Raw genomic sequence first — 16,888 nt, forward strand, 5'->3', positions numbered from 1 at the left:
GCAGAAAGCTGAAACTGGATTCCTTCCTTACACCTTATACAAAAATTAACTCTAGATGGATTAAAGATTTAAACATGAGGCCTAACACCATAAAAATTCTAGAAGAAAGCATAGGCAATACCATTCAGGACATAGGCATGGGCAAGGACTTCATGACTAAAACACCAAAAGCAATGACAACAAAAGCCAAAATAGACAAAGAGGATCTAATTAAACTTAAGAGTTTCTGCACAGCAAAAGAAACTATCAGTAGAGTGAACCAGCAACCAACACAATGGGAAAAAATTTTTGTAATCTACCCATCTGACAAAGGGCTAATATCCAGAATCTATGGAGAACTTAAATTTACAGGAAAAAAAAACCCCATCAAAAAGTGGGCAAAGGATATGAACAGACAGTTTTCAAAAGAAGACATTTATGCAGCCAACAAACATATGAAAAGAAGCTCATCATAATTGGTCATTAGAGAAATGCAAATCAAAACCACATTGAGATACCACCTCACGCCAGTTGAATGGCAATCATTAAAAAATCAGGAGACAACAGATGCTGGAGAGGATGTGGAGAAATAGGAATGCTTTTACACTATTGGTGGGAGTGTAAATTAATTCAACCATTGTGGAAGACAGTGTGGTGATTCCTCAAGGATCTAGAAATAGAAATACCATTTGACCAAGTAATCCCATTACTGGGTATATACCCAAAGAATTATAAATCATTCTGTTATAAAGACATATGCACATGTATGTTTATGGCAGCAGTGTTCACAATAGCAAAGACTTGGAACCAACCCAAATGCCCACCAATGGCAGACTGGATAAAGAAAATGTGGCACATATACACCATGGAGTACTACACAGCCATAAAAAAAGGATGAGTTCATGTCCTTTGCAGGAACATGGATGAAACTGAAAACCATCATTCTCAGCAAACTAACACAAGAACAGAAAACCAAACACTGCATGTTCTCACTCATAAGTGTTGAACAATGAGAACACACAGACACAGGGAGGGAAACACCACACACCAGGGCCTGGGGGTGGGGGGCTAGGGGAGGAATAGCAGGGTGTGGGAGGATTGAGGAGGGACAGCATTAGGAGAAATACCTAATGTAGATGACGAGGCGATGGATGCGGCAAACCACCATGGCACGTGTATATCTATGTAACCTGCATGATCTGCACATGCACCCCAGAACTTTAAGCATAATAAATAAATAAATAAGAAAAGGCTTTGTTCTGCTTACCAGCTTTGTACTGATTTGGTCCAAGACCATAAAGAAAGAAAATAAAACAGAGAGTTGATGATTACCCAGTTATTCTGTGTTAGGTAAACTATTCAACATTCTTAGCAGTGATTTGAAAACATAAACAACACTCTTACCATATTTTCAAATGCCCCAAAATGGAATGAGAGAGCTAATATTATTAAGATAATAAATGGAGATATGAAATTATCTCAACAAACCATTAGAGGACACCCAAGTAAACACCTGTAGAACATTAGAGGAAACCCAAATAAAATTTAATAGAGATAAATATAAAGTCATGGATTTTAGTTCAAAACTTGTGGACATTAAGTGCAGAGTGAGAGGGAGTTGGATGAACATTCTGCATCAAAAGGCATTGCACAGGATATAGATTGCAATACATAAGAAGCCGGAATTTTCCAGTAGTCTTAACATTATACCAGCCTAGGGTCTTTATTAAGGAAGGTGATGGTGATAGAAGGTTGTGTTCAGTTTAGATGCCACTATTTAATAATATGTCTATCCAGAGAAGGAGAGTGACCAAAATAATGAGAGCTTTGGGAACCTGCACATGTAAAGAATAGACAGAGGAACACAGGAAATTTACCCTGAAGAAGGCGCTACTGGTGAAGTTAATAGAGCTCTTCATGATGAAATGGAAAGTATGCTGAGCCTGGAGATCAGAGCAGAGTTCAATCTGAGCCTTAGTACTTAGTACTCTGAGAACTAGGGCAACCACTTAACCAGCAAAATTCTCAGAACCTTAAGCCTACATGATGTGTTTATCCCTAAGTTATCTAGACTCAATCAGCTGGGTACTGAGAACAAAGAAATAAAGAGCAAAGCTTTGGACCTTGAAGAGCTTATAGTCTTGTACCTAATACAGACGAGTTTCAGACCATTAACATACAGAGTAATGATATTCTTTCTGGGAGCTCAGAGGATGAGCAACTTACCTTGAAAGAGAGCATTTTGACCAGGCTTTTTGATACAATATTTTTATATGGTGTATTCGTTTGCTAGAGCTGCTGTAACAAAGTACCACAAACTAGATGGCTTAAGCAACAGAAATCTACTGTCTTACAGTTCTGGAGGCTAGAAGTCTGAGATCAAGTCAGCCAGGTTGGTTCCTCCCAAGGGCTGTAAGGGAGAATCTGTTCCATGCTCCTTTCCGGGCTTCTGGTGGTTTGCTGGCAATCTTTTGCATTCCTTGGCTTGGTGATGCCTCACTATGATCTCTGTCTTCATCCACACGTGGTTTTCTCCCTGCGGCTCTTCACATAATCCTTCCTCTGTATACGTCTGTCTCTGTAGCCAAAGATCCTTTTATGTTATAGGTAAGGACAAAGTCACATTGGATTATGGCCCACCCTAATGGCCTCACCTTAACTGGATCATCTGCAAAGATCCCATTTCCAAATAAAGTCACATTCACAGGTACTGGGGGTTAGGATTTTAACACCTTTTGAGGGGGACAAAATTCAACCCACAATATATGGCTTATTTGAAATAATCATTTCCAAATTATTTTTTTGTTGTTGTTACTGTCTAAGCAGCAAGTGCAATAAAATTTCTACTCCCATGTCAGCAGGAGCCTCTGACCCTAATACTCACCCCACTATGGATTTTTCTTCCATCTCTGACTTTACTGCAGAACTCACTCTCCCCTCACCTCATTCCTAAACCACCTCCCCTCTTTCCTCCCCACTTGCAGAGGGGTAGGTCAGCAATGCTGTAAAGGTCAGCAACGGAATAAGAATAAATGTTTTAATCATTCCTTAGGATATTTTTTCTGAGTTGAAAATGTAATGGTTCGTTATTTTAGCCATCACTGTGAGCTCAAATCAAATGATGATGCATGAAAATGTTTCTGGAATCAAAATGTCCTCAGGGTAAAAATTACCAAAATAGCCAAGTCAAAATATCATATGACAAATTATGTGATCGAGAAGAGTCTTGGATAGCACATTTGTGAAGGCCACGCCAGAGCTGAGTGTAGAAGGACAAATGGAAAATTAATCGGGCAAGGAAGGGAACATTCTTGGCTGAAGGAAAAGCAAATGTTAAAGCCACGATGCCAAGAAAGTAGGAGGCATCAGAGACCCTGAAGTGGTGTGGCATGACCAGGGCACAGGAGAAGGGGAGGCAGGCACAGGCCTAACCCTCAAAGGCCTAATATACACCACTGGTTGTCTACTCCCTTTATTATTAGTTCATTTATCACTGCAATAGAGAGTGAGCCGAGAATTGGAAGCAAAACGTGGCTTGCCCAGACGTTTATGTGCAGTTTCAAAGGAGGATGGATCAAAAGGCCAAAGACTGGAGATGGGAAGACCAGTGAGAAATCTTGGTAATAACGCATGTAAACAACTGTGAAAACTACACTAATATGGCAAGCATGGGAAGTGGGGCAACCCTTCCCAGCTGTGGAAATATTTAGCGGGTAGAATCCACAGGATTTTAATGAGAGTCTTGAGGAAGCTACATGAGTGGTTTCCAACTCTAGCTGCACATCAGAGGCACCTTGGGAGCTTTTCCAAATGTGGATTTTCTGGCCCTGTCTCAGACTTAGTAAATCAGAATGTTTGCTGTTTAAGCCTTGAGGTTTTGGAGATCTTCTCCAGCTAGTGTCTGTGACTAAACATTTAAGGGCTGACACCCAAGAGAAAGAGGAAAAACTGTTGACTCGAGATCAGGTTTTAGTCCCATATAAGAAAAACGATATTATAGTTGAACTGTTTAAAGATAAACCATTCCCTCAGAATGTTGTCATTGAATGTATTCGAGAAAGGGCCAGCAAACTAAGTAAAGGGAGGTTGTAGAAGGGCTCTTTACTTGTCAGAAGAATGAGACAGCCTTTAAGGCACTCCAGAGGCAGAGCCCCCCATGTGCAGTGACCAGGAAGCAAAGCCAGCCAGAGCAGGAGCCAGGCATTCAAAGGAAATCTGTCTGCCCAGGCCCTGTGTGTGCACCCTTTTACTCTAGCTGTGGCTTCAGACGCCATCTCACTCTGACCTGGTTTAGATTCCAGGTTCTGGCCTTTGGATCTCTGTCTGTTTCCATGACAACGCCATTCTGTTAGAGCCATGCTTGCTGTCTGGCTGCTGCATGTAGATTTGCCCAGGTACTCCCTCCCCATGGTTTCAATTTGTCATGACTCCTGAGATGACTTTGAGTCTAGCCCACCTGACACCTGCCTTCCAGCTCCATTCAACCTTTCCCAGCTTCCTCCCTGCTCATGCTCACATTCAGACTCTGCCTCTGGCTCAGAGTATAAACTACCACTTCCAACATTGGTCTGCTGGATAAAGTTCCTGTGAGATTATGAAGATCTAGTCGCTTCCCAGTACTAGTGGGCAGGAAGCTACAATTGTTGAAAACACAAGCGTTGAACCCAGACTTGAATTCCAATCTAGACTGTAATACAGCAAGCAAGTTACCTAACCTATACCAACCTCAGTTTCTAAATCTACGTAAAGATGATAAATGCACTGAACCTCAGTTATAAAGATAAAAGCAGCATAGCCAGCTTCACTAACTGAGCATAAACACATGACCTAGTCTCTTCTTATTTTTGGTTATTAACTCAAGCATCCAGGTATCTTTATTAACAGGATATTCCACATCTCCCTCTTGAAGCCTAATGCCAGTTAGTCCAAGAATTCTGAAGATTCATTCCACCTGAAAAGGTCAAATCTAGGTAAGTTGGAGAGAGAACTGGAGCTGCTAGTCAATCCACAGACCCAGTTTCTGCACACAGTGGCATGAAGTCTATTCCTCTGCTCTCTGACGGATGCTTGCTCACTGCACCAGTAATGCCTTTGCTGGCTCCAATGTGTGCCCAGGGTGTCTGAGAGACACAGGGTATCTCACTCTTGGGTTCCGAGGTAACAGCCAATTGCTCTGCTGTAGCCAGCCCCTCCTCAGACTCTTACACTGAAGTCCTGTGCACTAACTCAGCAATCAGGTTCTACCCAGAGCTCCCTTTCTAGGCCTTGGGGCTTATGTCAGTTTCCTAGAGTTGTCATAACAAATTACCACAAGCTGGTTGGCTTAAAACACAGAAACATCCTCTCTCACAGTCCATGAAAGCAGAAGTCTGAAATCAAGGTGTCAGCAGGGCTGGTTCCTTTTGGATGCTGCAGGGGAGAAACTCTCATGCCTCCCAGCATCTGGGGCTACCAGCAACCTTTGGCATTCCTCAGCCTGTAGCTGCATTGCTTCAATCCCTGGCTTCTTTTTCACCTGTTTTCTTCATTCTGCATGTCCCTAGGAGTCTTCCCTTCTTCTTACAAGAATACTAGTCGTTGGATTTAAGGCCCATATATTAAATGACTATAATTTCATCTTAACTAATTATACCTGCCCATCCTATTTTCTAACAAGATTATATTCTGAGGTTGCAGATGAATTTGGGGGCCTTTTCTTGATAACAAGACTTAACGACCCATTTTCAGAATTTCAAATCGCTGAAAGAAGGATTTTCACACCCCTTTCCTCAAGAAAATCTACTGGGCTCCCTACACAAATTTTCCTTTTACCCTTTCCTCCAGAGCAAGAGAAAACAGATATTCATATATTTTCAAATGTTTTAATTAGTAAGAAAAATCTACTCATGGAGTCTTGCTAGCCCTACTGCCAGAATTTGGAAGAAACTGGAATAATTTTATCTCATTTTATATATGAAGTATTTGCAAAGTCTGGCACATAGAAAGCCCTCAATTATTGGTAATTACAGTCATGAGTCGCTTAACAACAGGGATATGTTCTAAGAAATGCATTGTTAGGTGATTTCATGGCTGTGAGAACTCTGAGAGTGTACTTACACAAAGCTAGATGGTATAGTCCATTGCTCCTAGGCTACGAGCCTGTATAGCATATTACTACATTGGATACTGTAGGCAACTGTAACACAATGGTAAGTGTTTGTGTATCTAAAAATAAAAAGGTATAGCAAAAAACAAACAGTGCAAAAGATGAAAATGGCACACCTGTGTAGGGCACGTACCATGAATGGAGCTTAAAGGACTGAAGTATCTCTGGGTGAGTCAATGAGTGAGTGATGAGTGACTGTGAAAGCCTAGGACATTACTGTACATTCTTGCAGACTTTTAAAACACTATACACTTAGGCTATACTAAATTTATTTTAAAATTAAGTAATTGAGCTATGATGGCTATGATGTCACTAGATGATAGAAATTTTTCACCTCCATTATTATCTTGTGGGACCACCATCCTATATGTAGTCCGTCATTGACCAAAATGCCATTATGCCCTCCATGGCTTTATTTATTATTTGAAAAGGTAAACAAAAGTACCCTGAGGACACAAAGAATCAGGATAAAATTTGCTACAGGCAAAATATCTGCCCTATTTAGTTTCTAACACAATTTGAGTGGACTTCTCAATTCAGTCTGGCAGGCTCTGTATCCTTCATATAAGACCTAGGTAAATTTTATACATCTTTGGCTCACGGATCTCACTAACAATTATGTGTATCAGAGCCCTCTAACAATTTGAAAATTTCAGGGCTTCTGACCAGTGCTAACCTAGAATAGATAAATAGCATTCCACTGTGTATATATACCACATTTTCTTTATCCATTCATCTGTTGATGCACACTTAGATTGATTCTATAACTTGGCTATTGTGAATAGTGTTGCAATGAATAGAGGATAACCCATGTTCAAAGCGGAGAAAAGTGAGATATGGATTCTCATCAAGGGCTTTTGCCTTGTGATGAGCATATCTTCAGATCTACAGGCTCCATGAAACCATGGGCTTGTAGAGGCAGCATCTTGGGACTCTTCTGCAGGACTCAAATCAGGTTCTCACTCAAGACTCCAATCCAAATCTAGACCTTTTAGGCTGAGTGGAGCCACTGTTTGACTCTCTGGGCAAAGCTGCTCTAGCTCCTCTGCTTCTCTAAAATCTACAGAAGCAGGAGTCTCCCTGCCTAGATGGGGTTGTTGGGAGTGCCTTTGGCTGAGTGGAATCATTGTTTGATTTCCTGTGTCAAGCCTGTCTCAACATAAAAAAGACCATGTATGAGAAGCCCACAGCTAAGAGTATACTCAAAGATTTAAAAAAAAAAAAATTTTTGAAAGCCTTCCTCTAAAATCTGGAACAAGATATGATGCCCACCCACTCTTATGACTTTTATTCAACATAGAATTGGAAGTTCTTGCCAGAACAATTAGGCAAGAAAAAGAAATGAAAATAGAAAAGGAAGAAATAAAATTTTCAACATTTGCTGACAACATAATCCTATATGTAGAAAAACCTACAAATTCTACCAAAAGACTGTCAGGACTAATAAATGAATAAAGTTGCAGGATACAAAATCAACACATAAAAATTGGTGGTGGTTCTATATACTACTGATGAACAATCTGAAAATGAAATCAAGAGAACAATTCCATTCAGAACAATTACAAAAACAAACAAAAAAATACTTAGGAATAAATTTAACCAAGTAGGTAAAAGAGCTATATACTAAAAACTATAAAATGTTGATGAAAAAAATTGAAGACACAAATAAATGAAAAGATATTCGTGTCCATGAGTTGAAAGAGTTAATATTGTTAAAATGTCTACGCCATCCAAAGTAATTTACAGATTCAATGCAATACCTTTCAAAAGTCCGACATCATTTTTCATAGAAATAGAAAAAATGATCTTAAAAATCATATAGAACCACAAAAAATCCTGATGAGTATAAAGAATAAAGCTGGATGTAACACGCTACCTGATTTCAAACTATACTATAAAACAATAGTAATTAAAACAGCATGATATTGGCAACAAAAAAAAAATGAACATGTTGATCAATGAAACAGAATAGAACACCCAGAAATGAACCAATACATGCTCAGTCAACTAATCTTTGACAAAGGTGTCAAGAATACACAATGGGAAAATGGCGGTTACTTTAATAAATGGTGTTGGGGAAATTAAATTTCCATATGCAGAAGGAATGAAACTGGACTGTTATCTCACACCATATGCAAAAACTAACCCAAATAGATGAAAGACTTAAAAGAAGAAACCCTAAAACCACTAGAAACAAACAAAGGGGGAAAAAACTACATGACATTAGTCTGATTGATGATTTTGTTTTTTTGACTCCAAAAGTTCAAGCAACGAAAGCAAAAATAGACAAATGGGATTACATCAAACCAAAAAGCTTCTGCACAGCAAAGGAAACAATTCACTATGCACAGTCAACCTTTGGATTAGGAAAAAACATTTGCAAGCCATACATTTGCTAAGAGGCTAATATTCAAAACATATAAGGAGCCCAAATAATTCAATACCAAAAAAACAAAAATCCCAATTTTAAAAATGTGCAAGAGACCTAAATAGGCATTTCTCAAAAGAAGACATACAACTGGCCAACAGATGTGTGAAAAATGCTCAATATTACTAATCATTAGGAAATGTAAATTAAAACCACAATGAGATATCATCTCACACCTGTCAGAATGGCTTTTATCAAAAGCATAAAAGATAACAAATGAAAAAAGACTATTGGATTAGGATTTAGGACACTTGTGTTTTAGGATCAGCTCTCCCAGCAAGTAACATTTAGATTTAATTTAGATGATCTCTTTGCATCCTCAAATTCTTGATGAAGTATTTAAGATGAAGATAACTGAGAATCACTTCTTAAGTGTTCAATTGGAGAACACTCAGAAGAATTTGGAGAAAAGGAAACCCTCATATACTGTTAGTTAAATGTAAGTTAATGCAGACATTATGGAAAACAGTTTTTATGAGTAACATAGAAGTTCCTCATAAAACTAAAAATAGAATTATTACATAGTTGAGCAATCCCATTTCTGGGTACTTACCCAAAAGATCTGAAGTCAGTTTCTCTAAGAAATATCCTGTATTCATTGTGGCCTATTCACAATAGCCAAGTTACTGAATCAACCTAAGTGCTCATCAACAGATAAATGGATAAAAAAAAGTGATATATATACACAATGAAGTACTATTCAACTCCTAAAAAGAAAGAAAATCTGTCATTTGCAATATAGGTGGAACTGGAGAACACTATGCTAATGAAATAAGTCTGATACAGAAAAACAAAATACCACATGTTTTCACTCACAAGTAGTAGGGGGAATGGCCAGATGGTTGAAGGGTACAAAATATCACACAGGGGTATGTTTTGTTTCTTTTCTTGATTTTCATTTGCATAGTCTGATGAATATAGTTACTAATATTGTATATTTCAAAATTGCTAAGAGTAACTTTCAGACGTTCTCATCACAAAAAATGGTAAGTATTTGAGGTGATGGACATGTTAACTAGCTTGATTTAATATTCTCGTTGTATTTATAAATTATAAATTTATACCCTATAAGTTTATACAATTATAAATTTTCAATTTAAAATAAAAATAAAGAAATCTAGGCCCCTGACATATATCTTCTATTCCTTGCCATATCTGCTCTCCATTCTACTACCCTTCTTCCTGTTTCACCATCTAACATGTAGAGACTACATGATTAAGCTCTTTAGTCTTGAGGCTTCCAGTTGGATGTAGAATAATAATGAAAAGACCCAGCAGAAATTCAAAAAGAAAAGTGTGTGATGAAGTGATTCATTTCCCTGGCTCCTTCCTTGTAAGGCATCCTATGGCTGGGGTGGTTATATCCATGACCCACAGTCATGGCTCCTCTCAGAGGCCTCCACAAGCCTCTTTCTTTTCCCTTCCCACCTTCAGGCCTAGAGGTGGTAACTATTCCACTGTTTTTACAGTATTAACAGTGCACCCTTGTAAATAGTGTCTTTGTAAAAATTTCCTCAAACCCATCCCCACTCATTACAAGTTAACGACTTAAATTTATATGAAATACATGAAGTGATTCTCAGTTATTTTCATCTTAAATACTTCATCAATAATTTTAGGATGCAAAGAGATCATCTAAATTAAATCTAAATGTTATTTGATTGGATAGCTGATCCTAAAACACAAGCATCCTAAATCCTAATCCAATAGTCTTTCTACTTCTGTACCTGGAAAACGGCTTATTATTTTCCTAGACAATGCCAGGTTTCTGTGGTCAACAGATACTCAAAATCAGAGTCACCTTCAGTCATGCTATGGACTTCATCCTCCATTCTTTTCTTTCTTTCCTTGTCCTTCTCCCTTTTTCTTTCCACTGTTCTATCCCTCTGCCCTGGGAGAGGAATGAACATTTACTGAATACTCATTATGCAGCAAACACCATGAAACACATAAGTAACCTGCGCTAAATAATCTCTCACTTAACACTCCCAACACTCTCACTTAATACACTGCAAAAACTCTGAGTTATTAAACCAATTTTACAGATTAGGAAACAGATTTAAAGAACTTAAGTGTCCAAGGCAGCACAAGTAATTACGCAAGGGCATGAGCTTCAAGAACAATAAATCTGACTCTAGGGTCTGTGGTCTCCCTACAGATCCCTGACACATCCCCCATCCTGTGACCCTGTGCTGACCCCTCTTTTCCCTCCCCTGGATGTTTTTGTTTTGTTTGTTGGTTAGTTTTTTTGGGGAGTGTTTTGAGACAAAATTTCCCTCTGTCACCCAGGCTGGAGTGCAGTGTCATGATCTCAGCTCACTGCAACCTCAGCTTCTCAGGTTCAAGCAATTTTCCTGCCTCAGCCTCCTGAATAGCTGGAACTATAGGTGCACACCACCACCAGCTAGTTTTTGTATTTTTAGTAGGGACAGGCCTTGAACTCCTGGCCTCAAGTGATCCTCCTGCCTTGGCATCCCAAAGTGCTGTGATTACAGGCATGAGCCCCTGCCCCAGGCCTCCCATGGTTTTTAGACCAAAACTTAGCCATCGTATGTTTGATGCCATTAGCTGGTAACAACACTAGTTGAATAATCTCTAATAAACTAATTTAGAGAAATTAATTACCCATGACTTCCTCAGCTTTTACGTTTTTTAAACGCCTCCTAGAGTCAAAACCTAATGTGGTTTCTACAGCTGTGGAAGTAGGGAAATTGTCATGGATGCAATATTTTGGCGTCCATTCTTATTAGAGAAGAAAACAGTACCACGAACTTTTGTTGAAAATAATTGCTCAAGAGAGAAGATAAAGAGATCTCTCCTAACACATTCATGTAACTAGAAGTCCATTCATTTGTTCTCAAAGCACTGCTGGAAACTGGTAGAAATAAGCAAGTATATGACTTAGAATCCAGATTCTGCAAATGGAGGGCCCCAGAACAATGAGCATTACATTCACAGTGTGAGAGGAGAAAAGGTTTGTGGCCAGCTTTCAAAAGGAGGAGGAGCTGAATTCATAAGGAAAGATTACATCCCACTGCAATCATTTGTATGACTGACTTTCAGTACATTTTGTAATTGTTTTACAGTCTTCCCTCTTCTGTCTTCTGTAAGCTTCACAACGGTGGGAACCATGCCTTTACATATCTTTGCATTTTCCACAGCTCAGAGTCAATGCCTTAGACACAGAAGATGCTCAGTAAGTGTTTTTTAACTGAATAAGCACTGTTCCTTTTTAGTGACTGACTGAATTTAAAGAGCCTATCTTAAATGTATGTACTGGGTTGTGCAAATTTCAGAAGTATATTTGAAGATAGGGTGAAAATAAGATTTTTAATAGAATCAGAGGCATAATGGGAGGATTTTGTAAAATAATAATAAAAAGAAGTATCAAAGTTCAGCAATTCCTAGGCTCTCATCTAAATGACTTTGACCTCTTTATAAAGAAGAAACTGAACCTGTAGCTATTTTCTTTTTTCCAAATACCTTTAATATAAAATGTTCTTTACGCATTCAGATGACTTGCATGTTAGACACAAAAGGCTTCCTTTGGCCACTGTAGGGCAATTGTATATACCTGCACATTTCAAGTAGATTTTCAGCACAATGGGTATTAACAGCAATTCTCAAAAGCACTCACTGTTTGGGGTGCACTTTTTTCAGATTTTTAAAGGATTTTGTTTTCTTCTTTTGACATTATATCTACAATAGTACTTCCAATGGTTGATAAATTAGAAGGGAATTCAGACTAAAATGGTTTATGGTTTGTTTTTCAGGAAAAAAATCAATCAAGAGGCAAATTTCAAAGCACAGAGTTAATAATGTCATCTGTTTAAACAATACAAGTACCTTCTAAGTCTAATATTTTTACTATCTGTTTGAATAAAAGTTGATGATAGTTTAAGCTTCGTATTTCTGACTCAGGTATTTAAAAAGGCATACTGCACTATATTTTACTTTGTTAAGCCCATTGTGTGAAAAATAAGATTTTTTGGTGGACTCCATAAAATGTAGAAAAGTAGGTACAGCAAGATTAGTGAGCTACGTTGAACAAAGCATGTTCTGATACACCCTTTTGGCCTCTTTGAAGCTAGGAATCAGAACCAGTTTCCTACCAACAGTTGGCTACACTCAATGAGATGATGTTCAAACATTGGCTATATGTAAGAGCTCCAATTCATAAAAAGCAATTGAAAATTTGGCCCTAGCAAATGGAAGGGCCAGCTACCCACTCCTTTGCAGCTTGTAGGTCACTGTAACCCACTATGATGACTCAGTTGGGTTCCAGATGTCACTTTCTTTTCTCACCATCTAAAATCGTGGCACCCAACTTTTCTTTTTCTGTAACTCTAAATTGGACAGCAGGGAGGCTTTGTCACCCTTATGTCCCAAAGTTAAACTAAATTAGGAGCTAGTACACTTCAAAAACCATTGAATGAAATTTATATATTCCTGTGGCTATTATGATATGAAAGTAATCTTTTAATATTTGGGCTCAGCATGTGAAATATATCAAGTTGGCCTCTCCCTGCACTCTCTCAGTATCAAAGAGGAAGAAGCAGGAAAAGCCAGTATGCCAGTGATCAGCTAGAATTATTCCCTGCATGACAAACAATGCCACAGACTCCTGTTGTAATCCTGCCTGCTTGGGGTTGGGAGATGGAGGAAGGTCATAAAGTCATAAAAACTGACTCTCCTCTCAACCTCTACTCTCAATTCAAAAAGCCCACCACATCCAGTGTTTGGCTGGAGGATTAGAAACGTGGCTTTTATTGGGATTCTTTGGTGACACTTGTATGGACTCTAGATACAGCTAATGTTCAGCTCTTGAGCCAGACTGTGGGGCAGACAATTCAAAAACATGTGTTACATGTAATATGTTCATATTTTCTGAATCAAAATTTGAGCATACAGGTCTGACACATTGGTCTAGCTGTACATGGCCTAGTAAGAGCATAAAATAGAGTATTTTAGTCAATTCTAAGATGCACATACTGTGATAATTAATTTTCTGTGTCAATCTGATGGGCAATGCCTACCTAGCTAGGAAAACATTATTTCTACGTGTGTCTGAGGTGTTTCCAGAAATCATTAGCATTTGCGTTATTCAAGAACACTGCCTTCATTAGTGTGGATCCACTGAGAACGCAATAGAACCAAAAGGTGGAAGAAAGGTGAATTTGCTCTTGCTGTTTAAGCTGGGACATCCATCTTCTCTTGCCCTCAGACATCAGTGCTCCTGGTTCTTGGGCCTTCAGATTCAGGCCACAACTTACATCTTAGGCTGTTCTGTTTCTCAAGCCTTCAAGCATGAATTGGAACTATACCACTGGCTTTCCTGAGCCTCCAGTTTGCAAATGGCAGATTGTGGGATTTCTCAGCCTCCATAATCATGTGAGCCAATTCCCAAAAAAAATCTCTCCCACTGGCTAGCCATATACAGAAATTGAAACTGTACCCCTCCCTTATACCATATACAAAAATCAATTCACAATGGATTAAAGACATAAACATAAAACCCAAAGCTATAAAAACCCTGGAAGAAAACATACGCAACACCATTCAGGGCATAGGCATGGGTAAAGATTTCATGACAAAGACTGCAAAGACAATTGCAACAAAGGCAAAAATTGACAAATAGGATCTAATTAAACTACAGATCTTCTGTACAGCAAAAGAAACTATCAACAGAGTAATCAGACAACCTGCAGAATAGGAGAAAATTTTTTGCAAGCTATGCATCCAACAAAGTTCTAATACCCAGCATCTCTAAGGAACTTAAATTTACAAGAAAAAAAAAAATAAAACCTAAAAGGTAGGTAAAGGACATGAACAGACACTTCTCAGAAGAAGACATACATGTGGCCAATAAACATATGAAAAAAAGCTCAACATCACTGATTATTAGAGAAATGCACATCAAAACTACAATGAAATACCGTATCATGCCAGTTAGAATGGCTGTTATTAAAAAGTCAAGAAACAACAGATGCTGGAGAGGTTGTGGAGAAAATGAATGTTTTTACACTGTTGGTGGGAGTGTAAATTAGTACAACCTTTGTGGAAGACAGTGTAGTGATTCCTTGGTGACCTAGAGTCAGAAATACCATTCAACCCAGCAAACCCATTACTGGGTATATAGCCAGATGAATATAAATTGTTCTGCTATAAAGACACATGCACATGTATGTTAACTGCAGCACTATTCACAATAGCAAAGACATGGAATCAACCTACATGCCCATCAATGATAGACTGAATAAGGAAAATGTGGTACATATCTACCGTAGAATTCTATGCAGCCATAAAAAAGAATGAGATCATGTTCTTTGCAGGGAAATGGATGGTGCAGGAAGCCATTATCTTTAGCAAACTAACACAGGAACAGCAAACCAAACACCACATGTTCTCACTTATAGTGGGAGCTCAATTATGAGAATACATGGACACATGGAGGGGAACCACACAAACTAGGGCCTGTCAGAGGGTGGGGGGTGGGAGGAGGGAGAGGACCAGGAAGAATGTCTAATGGATGCTGAGCTTAATACCTGGGTGATGGGATGATCTGTGCCACAAACTACCATGGCACACATGTACCTATGTAACTAACCTGAACACCATGCACACGTACCCCTGAACTTAAAACAAAAGTTGTAAATTTTTAAATTAATTAGCTTAATTAAATAAAATTGTCACTGCACAATATTTAAAAAACAAAAAAAACTCTCCTATGTATCTAATGGAAGAAGTGGGAAGAGCCAGTAGAGCCAGTATGCCAGTGTTCAGCATATTGGTTGTGTTTCTCTGGAGAGCCTTGGCTAATGCACATATTAGCCACTGAAATATCACTGAAACGAGTACAGGTATTGATCGACTTACAACCTATGCAACTTACGACCATTCGACTTTACGACCACAATCACTAGCCACGACTGCTCCGTGTCTGGCAGCGCAAACTTTGCCCAGCTGGGTGTACAACAGTGCGGACCAGCTTCCGGCAGCACTACCATCTCCGCGTGCATATAGCCTACTCAACTTACGACCAAATCGTGTTACGGCCGGTCTGTCGGAACCAATCGTGGTTGTAAGTCAAGCACTAGCTGTATATGTTTTAAAATCAACAGCATGTCTGTTTAACTAGTAGACTTTTTTTCTTTATTAGTAGCACAAAAAATAATGGTGTTTCTTACAATCGATGTCATCTCAGAGTCAATAAAACATTTTTGGCCCAAGAAATATTTTAGAAAATCTAAGAAGTGATTTTCGTTTCTGTCACATTCAATATATGTTGCCTTTATACCCAAACCTTGCCATTTCTCTAATAACAAATGATTTCAGAGGAAAGGGGAGATGGTCAGTTTTATGTGTCAAATTGGCTAGGCTTCAGTTCCCACTTATTCAATCAAACACTAATCTAGATATCACTATGAAGTTACTTTGTAGACATGGTTCAATCTATCATCAGTTGATTTCAAGTAAAAGAGATTATCGTCCATAATCTGGGTGGGCCTGATCCAATCATTTGAAAAGCTTTAAGAGCAGAATTGAGGTTTCCCTGAGGAAGAAAAAAGTCTGCAGCATAAGCTCTTGCCACAGATTTTTCAGCCAGCCCTTCCTGACAGCCAGCTCTACAGACTTTGGACTTGCCTAGCCAGCCCCTACAGTCACATAAGCCAATGTTGTGGCAATAAAACTCTTTATATACTTCTTACAGTGCTATTTCTCTGTTGGAACTCTGAGTGATACACATAGTCAATGGTATTCGTTTTTCATTCTAATATTTCCTCTCTTTATTATATTTATTTGAAAAGGTGATATATTCCTATGTTCTTTATATAGGAATACAGTGAAAAGATTTTTTTCTACTCTCTTCCCCATTCTCCCAGCTCCTAATTCACCACCACTCATCATAGGTAACCACTAGAATTACCTCCTTGTGAGTAATTCCAGAGTTTTTCTGTGTATAAGCAAATTAGTACAGGTATGTATTCTTTCCCCCCAATTTACAAAACAGAAAAAAAGCCTACTATGTAAAATGATCTGCACCTGCTTTTTTTTTTTTTCCTCTTCCTTAAGAGTTTTTCATTTTAGTATATAAACAGCTTCTTCATGCTTTCTTCTCAGCTTTATTTCATACTTATACCATGATTTATTTAACCAGTCACCTACTGGTGGACATTTGGCTAATTTCAACACTTTTGCTATTACCCACAAGTGAAATCCTTTAAAAACATTAGATAGACAGACAGACAGACAGAAAAATAATAGAGATGATAGATTAGATAGAAGTGATAGATTAGATAAATAGATGATAGATGATTGATAGATAGAAGATAGAT

The sequence above is a fragment of the Cebus imitator genome, unplaced genomic scaffold (assembly GCF_001604975.1).
Source record: "Cebus imitator isolate Cc_AM_T3 unplaced genomic scaffold, Cebus_imitator-1.0 Scaffold2, whole genome shotgun sequence".
NCBI classification, from domain to species: domain Eukaryota; kingdom Metazoa; phylum Chordata; class Mammalia; order Primates; family Cebidae; genus Cebus; species Cebus imitator.